General features: G+C 42.3%; 1 pseudogene; it reads left to right on the top strand.

Annotated features, from left to right (window-relative positions):
- Positions 1 to 2,556: 2,556 nt before the first annotated feature.
- Positions 2,557 to 10,370, top strand: LOC136548575 (GDSL esterase/lipase WDL1-like; annotated as a pseudogene).

A 10,370-nucleotide genomic window follows, 5' to 3' on the forward strand; every position in this document is an offset into this window, starting at 1 on the left:
TGATAGATTATTAGAATCACATTCTAGGCACAAGGGGTGAAGTGGGCTAAGTGTAGGGTTTATTTATTGCAAAGAATTTTAGAATTAGCCCAATTCACACCCCTCTTGGGCATCTTGATTCTTTCACTCTTGTTACATAGCCATGGAGGAAGGTTGTAGATAGTTAATAGCATGGGCCAGACACTATGTGAGCTACTCATGTTACCTAATGGGTTCATGCCATTCGTGTTGAGTGTAAACTGAAAATGTGGCCAGCTAAATGATAGGCATGCGTTCAATCTTGTTAGAAGCGCCAACAATGGTACAAACCTTAATCGGCATAGATGGAATCACATGAGTCAACCTACGCATAGACTCTGCCCGGCCTTGATTTTCTTTTACCCCATGGTTCTATTCCACGATAGCAAATATAGCCAACTGTGCTCCGATATCCACCTATATCTCGCAGGTGATAGGAAATCACTCGACTTCTACCGGTCTAAGCATGGCTAAGCATATATTCGATCCTGGACCTACACAGGGTTATGGTGTATATATTTGGACAAGGAATTTATATGCATCAAGTGGTTCCATTCAACTCTTATAACCTAATGCAACAATCATAAGAATTTAAGTAATTATTTGTAAAATATTGGGAGACTTAGAATGCTTCGGGGCTTGCCTTTCAGAAAGGACGTGGGGCGGTGATCAGGGCACTCCGGAAGCTCTTCTGGGTTCTGCTCCTTGCCTTCGGGAGCTACAGCTTAAGGATTCTCCTGCTGGTCCCCTTCCTCTACTTCGTCAAACTCCAGCAATGTTATTTCTTCCTCCGGTCCTAGATGCATGAATATGGCATAAGGTATTGCGAATGTGTAAATGTTGACAAGTATAATATGATGATACATGATGAATGCATTATTGTATGAAATCTTAACATCATGGTGCTGAAGTAATAACAAGTGTATCATGTTTTACTGAGTAGGTGCATATCTCTTCTTCATTACTCAATTAAACACTTCAGCAGTTCATGTACTACACTACAAAATAGCAGCTACTTGTTTTACTCATAACTGAAGTTCTACTTATCCAAATGCTGTGATCTTGGACTTTCTAGAAAGCTTATAAAATTGTCTACAACTCTTATTTAATCACCAAAAGCTAATTCACAATTTATATTAACCAAAACAGACAAGCAACCCAGTGCAATCCAAAAATTCCAGAGAGTAAGCAATTCAGAAATACTAACTTTGAACAGCCATAACTCCTAAACTCTTTGGCCTATGGTCCTAAAATTTTAACACAAAATACATGAAGAAGTTTTCTACAACTTTGTTATTAACCATTTTTACAGCAACACCATTTTTACCATGCCACATACCAAACTACCAAATCTGTCCGAAAAAACCCTTTCAACTCGAATTATAAAGCAACAATATTTTTACTTCATGTAAGCATTCAAATTTTTATAACACAAAGTCTACCAACAGTGCAAGCATACCAAATACACTCAATAAAACATAATGGTACAGCCCAAACTATTTATTTAAATGCCTTTATTATTTTATTTAGCTACTTAGGTTAAATAATAAACATATACTAAATGTGCATCATAAATTCTCATAAATTCACAGTGCCTTACTAATGCTACCAAAAGACCACTGTAAAAGTTTCATATCATTTTACCAAGTAGAACATTCTATACAAAAATGACAAGGTAGAAAGGCTTACAATAGCAAAAATAGAAAACCCAAGTGAAAAGTGTCAAGCAACAGATTTTATATTTTTGCTAGCATCCATATGGTACCAGGATAACCTCTAACAAATTTCATGAATATTGGATTCATAAATAATTTATAAAAATTCATACAAGGATTATCTAATTATAAAAGAAAAATCTATAACTACAAATCTATACATGCACTGACCCTCAAATTTTTACCAGAGCTCATACATGTCAAGAATAGCTTACCACAAAAATTTCATAATTTTTGGAGCACAAGAACTCTAGATATAAAATAAACAAGTTTGCATGCATTCAAAAACACATTTCAAGTTTCAATTTAAATCTTCCAAAAACTTTACTGAAAATGCTAATATCATATTTTTCCTAAATACTACACTTCACCAAGATCTTAACCAAATTTGAACTACAAATTTTGGATCTCTCAGACTCTAGATATAAAATTTACAAAACCGTATGAAATCTGGAATTAAATGAGCTATCCTCTACTCTCTACTGTCGCTGACCAGTGGGACCCGCCTGACAGGGGACCCCACGTGTCAGTGACCCAGAACAGGGCAGCAGCGCTGCATGACATTGCGCAGCCACGACTCGTCGACGGCGAGCTTCACCGGGGACGGCACCACTACTACTGTGACCCTCATGACCTAGCGCACCGATTTGAGCTACTTGGTGGGGCCTCTCACTGGCGCTAACAACGATGGCAGCGGCCATGGCGGCTCAGCGGAGCTAGACAATGGCGCAACACCGACGGTGACCACGATGGCTCCAACTAAGGCTCGGACGAGCATCAACGAACTACGGTGCACCTATTGCACGCTCTATTGTGGCACGCGATGGTCAGAGTTGGCCGGACCATGGTGACGGAGGGTAGCGGTGGAGCAATGGTGACGGCCGTGCGTGGCAAGGAAGCTTACCGTGCGGTTACGGCAAGCAAAGTAGGTGCGGTGGGATGGTGCGAGCACGACTGGGGTGGCTGTGGTGATAGAGGAGCGGCGAGGGCGAGCTGGTGCTAGCAAGGGCGACAGTGGTGAGTGCTCGGCGCTGCGGCTACTGCTATGGGCGAGCGCTATGGCAACGGCAGGGGCAGAGAAACTGAAATGGCAGCATGGAATAGCTCGGGCGGACTGCTGAGGGTTCACTATGAAGCCTTTCAAAGGTTCGTCTAACAAGTTAGGGTCATTAGATTCACTCGGCAAACATATGTAGAGCCCCCATTCTCGATGGCACAATGACGCGCAGCCTATACACAAGGGGATTGAGGCCGCACAATACCCGATTTGTCAAGTCATTCTTACGCCAATAAAGTTAACCACTAATCAAGCTAGAAAATGTCATCATACTAAGCTAAAGCCAGAGCCTATGTAGCCCTCATAGTTGTACTGAAAGTCCCTGGATGTTCGTTTATAGATAAGTCCTTAGGGAGAGAAATCTAGAGCATCATAAAAACAACCCAATGCTCTAGCCCCCTTGTTCCATGTTGCTAAAAATCATCTTTTAATGTTTATCGCATATTCTATTAGTCAAGTTACAAGATTATGGTTTTAGTTGAGCACTATCATCATACTACCCAATGCAATAACCCATAGGAATCAAGGAATAAGGTACACTGGTACTAGGAAATCCTTAGTGGTAATCAAGGTAGACACATGCAGCATGAATTATATATTTAAAGGTGTATAGGACAACAAGAAAGATCCCATGCTATACTTGTCATTAAACTTAGATCCTTCTTCTATTGATTCGTAGCCTCCAAAGAACTTCTTCTAGATCACCAACATCTTTTATATCACCAACGCAAAGCTCATCCGACTGGACATGATCATAAAGCACCACATAAACATTCATGCAATCATACACAGAGCAAACAATAATAATGAATTAGAGCAATACACCAATCAGTGAAAAAGGATTTGAAACAAATCTATGTATTGGTATGAACACACAGACATGAAAAGCATGCTAATCGGAGCTACGGTTGAAAAGATACAACTACCGAGAGATCTACTTATAAAAGAAAATATAAAACTATTAGCTTCATGTGTTTCAACTATATAAAAACATATATAAGATATTTTAAAGATAATATAAATTGAATTAAGTCGAATTTAGGTTTGAATTATAATACTAAAGTAAAACAAATCATATTTTATTTATAAAATCCTAGTTGCATAATTATTATCCAAGTTAGAGTTTAAACCATAAAATTCTAGAGTAACTAACATAGTAAAAATTGTTACTAACACGTAGATTACGTCGTTACGAATCCAACGCAACTTGAATGGGTCAAAACTAGAGCTAAAATGTGGAAGATATGAATTAAACAAGATTTCATTTAATAAAATAATAGATTAAATCTAACCTCAAATTTTAAAAGTTGAAAATATATCTAACAGTAGTATGAACATGTAGATTATGTAATTACGAACCTAACGTAAGTTGAACAAGTCAAATCGGAGTTAAAATAGAGAAAAATGTGGCCTAATGGAGATAGTGACAATTTTGTAAATATTTTGAAATCAATTTCGTATTAAAAATAATTAGAAACTGAATTAAATTAGTCCTGTGGATCAGGGCGTAATTTTTGGAAAACACAGGGGCTGAAATAGAAAATTTAGGGGCATACGTTGAATTATTTTGAACTACGCTTGATGGCGGGTTCAATTTTGGGGAAACATAGGGGCCTTTGTGCTAAAGGGTGCATGGTTAGCAGGGGAGGGTGATGCGGCTACCATGCAGCACGACGGGAGTGGGGCAGATGGTGCACCCGCTGTGGGCTCGTGGAGCTGGCGCCCGTGCACGTGGTCTATGGTGCAGGATGGACTGGTTATGAAGGGGTATGTGAGGTTCTAATCTAGATCGTTGATCAAAGATGGATGGCTGTGAGCGAAAGGGAGAGATGAGGTCGCCAGTGTGCTGCTTCCAGGTGGCAGCGCCATGGCTGGATGATCTGCTCCTCGCTAGAGTTTGTCCAGGTGTCGGGTTCATAAAACTAGGGGTCCCTCATGGACCGGCTTCCCAACAAAGGCTCGGCCCAGCAGACAACGATGCGGACGACACACAACTCTTGTGTCATCCCAAAAAACCTAAAGACAGGCCAAAGGGACGATCCAATCTCCAACCAAAAGGCCTGGCCTAGGAGGAACGGCGCTTGCTTCTAACTCTGGTCTGCCTCTCCGACCGGAAGGCCTCGTTCCGACTCTAGCCCACCTCTCCGATCGGAAGGCCTAGCCAAACAACGTTTTTGACTCTAACCCGTGTCTCTGACCAGGGGATACACCGAACCTCTGCTTACAGCTCTTCTCCGACTGGCATAGTCGGAGCCGACTGGGACTGGCCGACCGGGGACGCCCGCTCGATAAGGACCAGGTAACGGGCGGAGCAGGTAAAACAAGACACTCAAGTCAACCGCAATACCAAGGACCATACCCTGTACACCTACAGGATAGTACCGACAGGACATGTCAGAAGAGTGCCCTACAACCTTCCAAGCATGTCAGAACCCAAGTCATGTTGTGGACGCCAACATTTGCCCTACAGTATTATGGGCGCCCACAACTCCCATACCAGACGAACACGGTAAAACCCCTTACATGCCTCTGGGCATCAACAGTATGGCAGGCACCAACATCTGCCATACTAGAAAAAGACGACGCAACCTCCCACATGTATCTGACATTAACAGTGTTATGGGCGCCTACAATCATCTTGTACCCAACGGCGTGGGCAACAAGACTTAGCATACGTACACTCTCTCTCTCTCACTTGTAAGGCCATCACCTTCATCTATAAAAGAGAATACGCTCTCTCCCAAAGAAGAAGAATCAAGTCCACAACAACTCAAACAACACACACGATCCAAACGACCATGGATCCCAACGAACAGCAAACATTCGAACACTTAGCATATAGCGGAGCTCCCATCACTCTCAGCCCTTCCGACCAAAGTCCGATCGGACCTCTTGTACCCCCATTTTTTCCCTTTCGTTTGTAACCCCATAGCAAACTTCGAGCACCTTTGCTCGGGAATAAAGTCATCGACTGACTCAAACTGGACGAGGGCACGTTGCCTGAACCAGTATAAACCTTGTGTCATTGAGTGCTAGGCCACATCCGATCACAACATACAACAAAACTATAAATATTTACGTGTTGGTCACTTTCTGCACCGACACTAGGTGACAATTCTAGCATCATAGGCCAAAGTGAAGACACGTAGAGAGAGAGAGAGAGAAGCACGACAAACTCAGCTAGTGGTTGAAAAAGGCCGCGACGGCACAGTGATGACACGGTGCTCGAAGTAGCGGCTCGAGCTCACTGGCGAAGCTTCAGCGACGCGGAGAGAAGGACAGAGAGCGATAGAGAAGGCGTACGCAGCACCTGCGGGTTGCTTACCTTCACTCGAAGCTTTGGGGCGCAGTTGCGGTGATAGAGAAACAATGGAGCGGCGAATCGACGACAGCGATGGCTCTAGGGTTGCGCGGTGGCGCTACGGCTCGAATTGAGTGGCGGCTAGCTTCTGGGACTGGATAAGATGTGGCTCGGTGTAGGCTGCTGCTATTTATGGAGGCAAGGAACTTGGAGCACACGGCAAGACGACACGACGACAGAGTTCGGGCGGGTCACGAGCTAGAGGAGAGGGATGACCCTGACAAGGTGGGCCTGGGTGGCAGCGACACAGGGCGCGGGTCCGGTCAGTCAGTGGGAGAGAGGGAAAGAGGCGTGGCGCGGTGCTGGGCCGAGCGCGAAGAAGTGGGCCGCGCAGTGGAGAAAGGGGAAGATGGACCGCGGCAAGGGAGGGAGAGCAGACCTGCACGGCTTGGCCAGAGCGCAAGCTGGGCCGCCCCAATGCGGAGAGGGAAATGGGTTGCGCGAGGAGCAAGAGCAGCAAGCCTGCGGGCCTAAGGGGAGAAGGGAGGGGTTTTTTTTCCATTTCTTTTTCAAATCCTTTTCTATTTCCTATTTCAAAACCAATTTCAATTATGAATCAAATCAAGTTCAAATATTATTTCCAATATACTTTTCAATTCAAATAAAAATGAGAAAATTTTGTAAGTTTTCCAAAAATAAATTTTACAACTTTTTAAATTCTTTTATTTTCAAATTTTCTTTTACTTCGAAGCCATTTTTAATTTCTTTCCAAAAGCAATTCAAACAATTTTGAATTTTAATCAAAACCACTAAACCAAATAAATCAAATGCACCGGTATGTATGCACATCCATATTGCTACATTATGATGAGTTTTAATATAATGAAAAATATTATTTTTCATATATTTCATGAGCATAAAATACAAAATTAAATCAATTTATACCTTTTTCAAATAGAGCAAATTTTAGGGTGTTACAGAAATAAAAAAATGCACATTTTCCGTTATGACAGATAATTACATTTGCATCTGGTTTTTATCTGTCAATCTGATTTTATCAATCCCAAAAGAACATACTACTGGGACAGCTTTATAAATTTTGTGGCCCAACTATTTTTATATAACATCCCGCTATATATGTATAAGGTCACTCAGCCCTATTTTTTAAAAAAGAAGTAGACGAACGAACATACTTTTCAAAATACAAGTATATTGCACAGTTTGGTTTGGTCGTCATGTGGGAAACTGGTTCACCCGCAGCAGTGGCGGAGGGAAGGGGGGGGGGGGGGGGGGGGGGGGGGGGGGCTGAGGGTGGCCTGGCACCCTCCAACCTTCCCATAACTCGCATAATACACCCCCTAAATTAGGTGCTTAATTATCTAATTAGCTAGTTAATGATACTATTACTACTATAATTTTTTCGTTCTTACTCCATATTAATATCTAATAGTATTTTAGATAAATAAAAATTAGGTCTTTCTAATATTTTCTCCATACCTTTTTATTTTCGTTATTACTTATCAAACATTAATTTGTCCCCATACCACACACTCTAATTAGCTAGTTAATTGAAATCAGTGCTTGTTCTTGTTTAATCCTTCAAAATTGTTCTTCAATTGGCATTAGCGAGTTTGGTTAATATTTAAAATTTAAATGCTAAATAGTGGTATGATGTTTCCGTTTAATCGTCTACCGTTTAAGTGACCGTTTTGTCCGAGGCTAAACGACAAGTGACTGATTGTTTGCCATTTAACATTGAGGATCCAGTGCTAATTAGTTTTGGCCCTGTTTAACTACTTGTTATTACTATAAATCTTTTTTCGGTCCACGAATTAGATTGATCAGGTAAAGGTCAGAGGCTTGAGGCTAATTAAACTCCCGTTATTTTTTAGTTTTTTCTGCTTTCTTTTGTATCGCAACATAAACATTTATTTGTGTGTTATGTACAGTGGCGGATGCACGATGCGGGATAAGGGGGGCTAAAACAATGGAGATGTTGATTTGCATGAAGATTTAATGGTGAAATCAAGCTTCTGCCACAGTGATTAGTGGTGAAATCAAGCCATTAGGGGGGCTGGAGCCCCCCTTGTCCGCCCTGGTACATTGTCGCGTGTATACATTTTGACATGCATGGTTGTTGCCGGTTTGCACGGTCGCCCCCTATGCTCAAATCCTAGCTCCGCCCCTGACCCGCAGAGCAAAGAAGGCAGTGGCAACGAAGCCAGAAAAGTGGCTGAAATGCTGTCAATTTGGGGCCAATTTGGGTGCACCATTAGCTGGTGTTAATCTAGGAGTCTATCAAGGAGTGAGTGAGAGTGATTTGAGGGGAAATTAGGTAGCCTAATGGCTATGTAAGCCGGGAGGCACACTGAGAATAATCAAGCAATGAATTAATCCTTCCCCTGTCTTCCTCCTCTAAACAACATAGGGACCGAGGGGTAAAACCTCGCTCTGACTCTACCCACGGCTACAGCCTGCGCAGCCAAGGCTCGCCGGCGCCGGTGCCACCACTACCACCAGCGTCATAACAGTCACTAGATTCAGCTCTTGATTAGCTGGTTTCTTCGTGGAACTTTCTTACTATAAAAAATCGCACAGAAAAGTAGTATATAACAGGGTGTCCTGAATTTTTATTTTGTGACCTCACTAGGGCAACCGGTAAGGTAAACTCACTTATTCACATCTTATGTCAGATTAACCTTTGGGTCAACTTATTGGTGAACGAAACTACCTTAGCAACGTTTTTACTTCAGTAGTGCTTATTTCTGCTTGCTATTTATTCAGGTTGATATATTGCTAAGAGGATATATCGGCTGGAACACAAGGCGGGCTGTTCAAGTGATGGACAAAGTGTTCCCTAAGGTATATATGGCCCAAATCTCTAATTTTGTTTCTGTATCTCCATCTTAACAGTTATCTTTGTCTCTACAAAAAGTCATTTTGGGGCACATAAATTCCTTACAGCCCTGTTTTTTAATCACTGTTAACTGCTACTGCCTAAGTAATATAATCCTCTTCTGCGCAGTTTTTCTAACAAGAGGAAGTCTGCTTCTTCCCTTCAAGCCTATTTCTTCCATTAGTCTTAGCTAACAGCATCATGATAAACAGCTGACTACTTGGCCCTCTTTTACTTGTTTATCATACCATAATGAAAATTTTCAGTAGTTTTTAGTTTCCTATCTATATGATGACACACGCGTATGTTCTCAAGGACCAATACTATGATGTAATGATCTTAATCCAATTTACAAAATAATCTATGATGATATTAAAAAATTAGCTGGCTGTCGTCCAAATTTTAACTGATTTTCTACTCTCCATTTGTCATAGGATTCAGCAGTGCAGCCTTCTTTGGTAATAGTTTACTTTGGTGGAAACGACTCCATTGCTGCTCATTCTTCTGGTCTCGGGCCTCATGTGCCCCTAGATGAGTGTACATAGGGAACATGAGAAAGATTGCAGAACACCTAAAGGTAGAGCATTGATTAGCAAGATATTCCTGGAATGGTGGTGCACCTGTAGCTAGTTGTTTGACAGTCGGTTTGCCTTTGTGGTCAGAGCCTCTCTGAGAAGACACGAGTAATTTTCCTGAGCTGCCCACCTCTGAACGAGGAGATGCTTCAAAACTCAACCAGGTGAGCAATCAATTGTATGGTGAATCCTGGCTTGTTGCAATATAACACAGGGAACTGAACATATTATGTGTGCAGCAGTACTATACTTAGTGAGATCGTCCGGACCAACGAAACCTGCCGTCTGTACTCTGACGCCTGCGTAGCTTTGTACAAGGAGATGAACCTGAAGGTGGTTGATCTCTGGCATGCCATGCAGAAGAGGGAGGACTGGAACACTGCATGCTTCACGTGAGCTGTTTGCTGTTTGTTCTTGTTGCCGGCCTGAATGCAAGGAGATGATCCTGAAGGTGTTGAAAGAGGCAGAGTGGGAACCATGCCTGCACTGGAAGGCGATGCCCACCGAGTTTGCTGAGGACTCCCCCTTCGATCTTGTCTCCTCCAGCAGTGACACCACCGTGAACCCGTCCGAGTGGACAATTCACAGGAAATTACCATGGGACTGACTTGTTTGTGGCCTTGATTTGATTCAATGGCTGGATGTATGCATTTGTTCTACCTGGATGGAATGGAAATGAATCATGATCCTCAAGAATAACGATGGAGGAATGGAGTTAAGGGAGCCAGCCAGGACCGAGCCAATATGACACCATCATCTTTTCTATTCCAGACCTCGCTATCTCTAAGATTGATTGATTATTATTGTG

Source organism: Miscanthus floridulus, chromosome 4 (assembly GCF_019320115.1).
Source record: "Miscanthus floridulus cultivar M001 chromosome 4, ASM1932011v1, whole genome shotgun sequence".
Taxonomy (NCBI): domain Eukaryota; kingdom Viridiplantae; phylum Streptophyta; class Magnoliopsida; order Poales; family Poaceae; genus Miscanthus; species Miscanthus floridulus.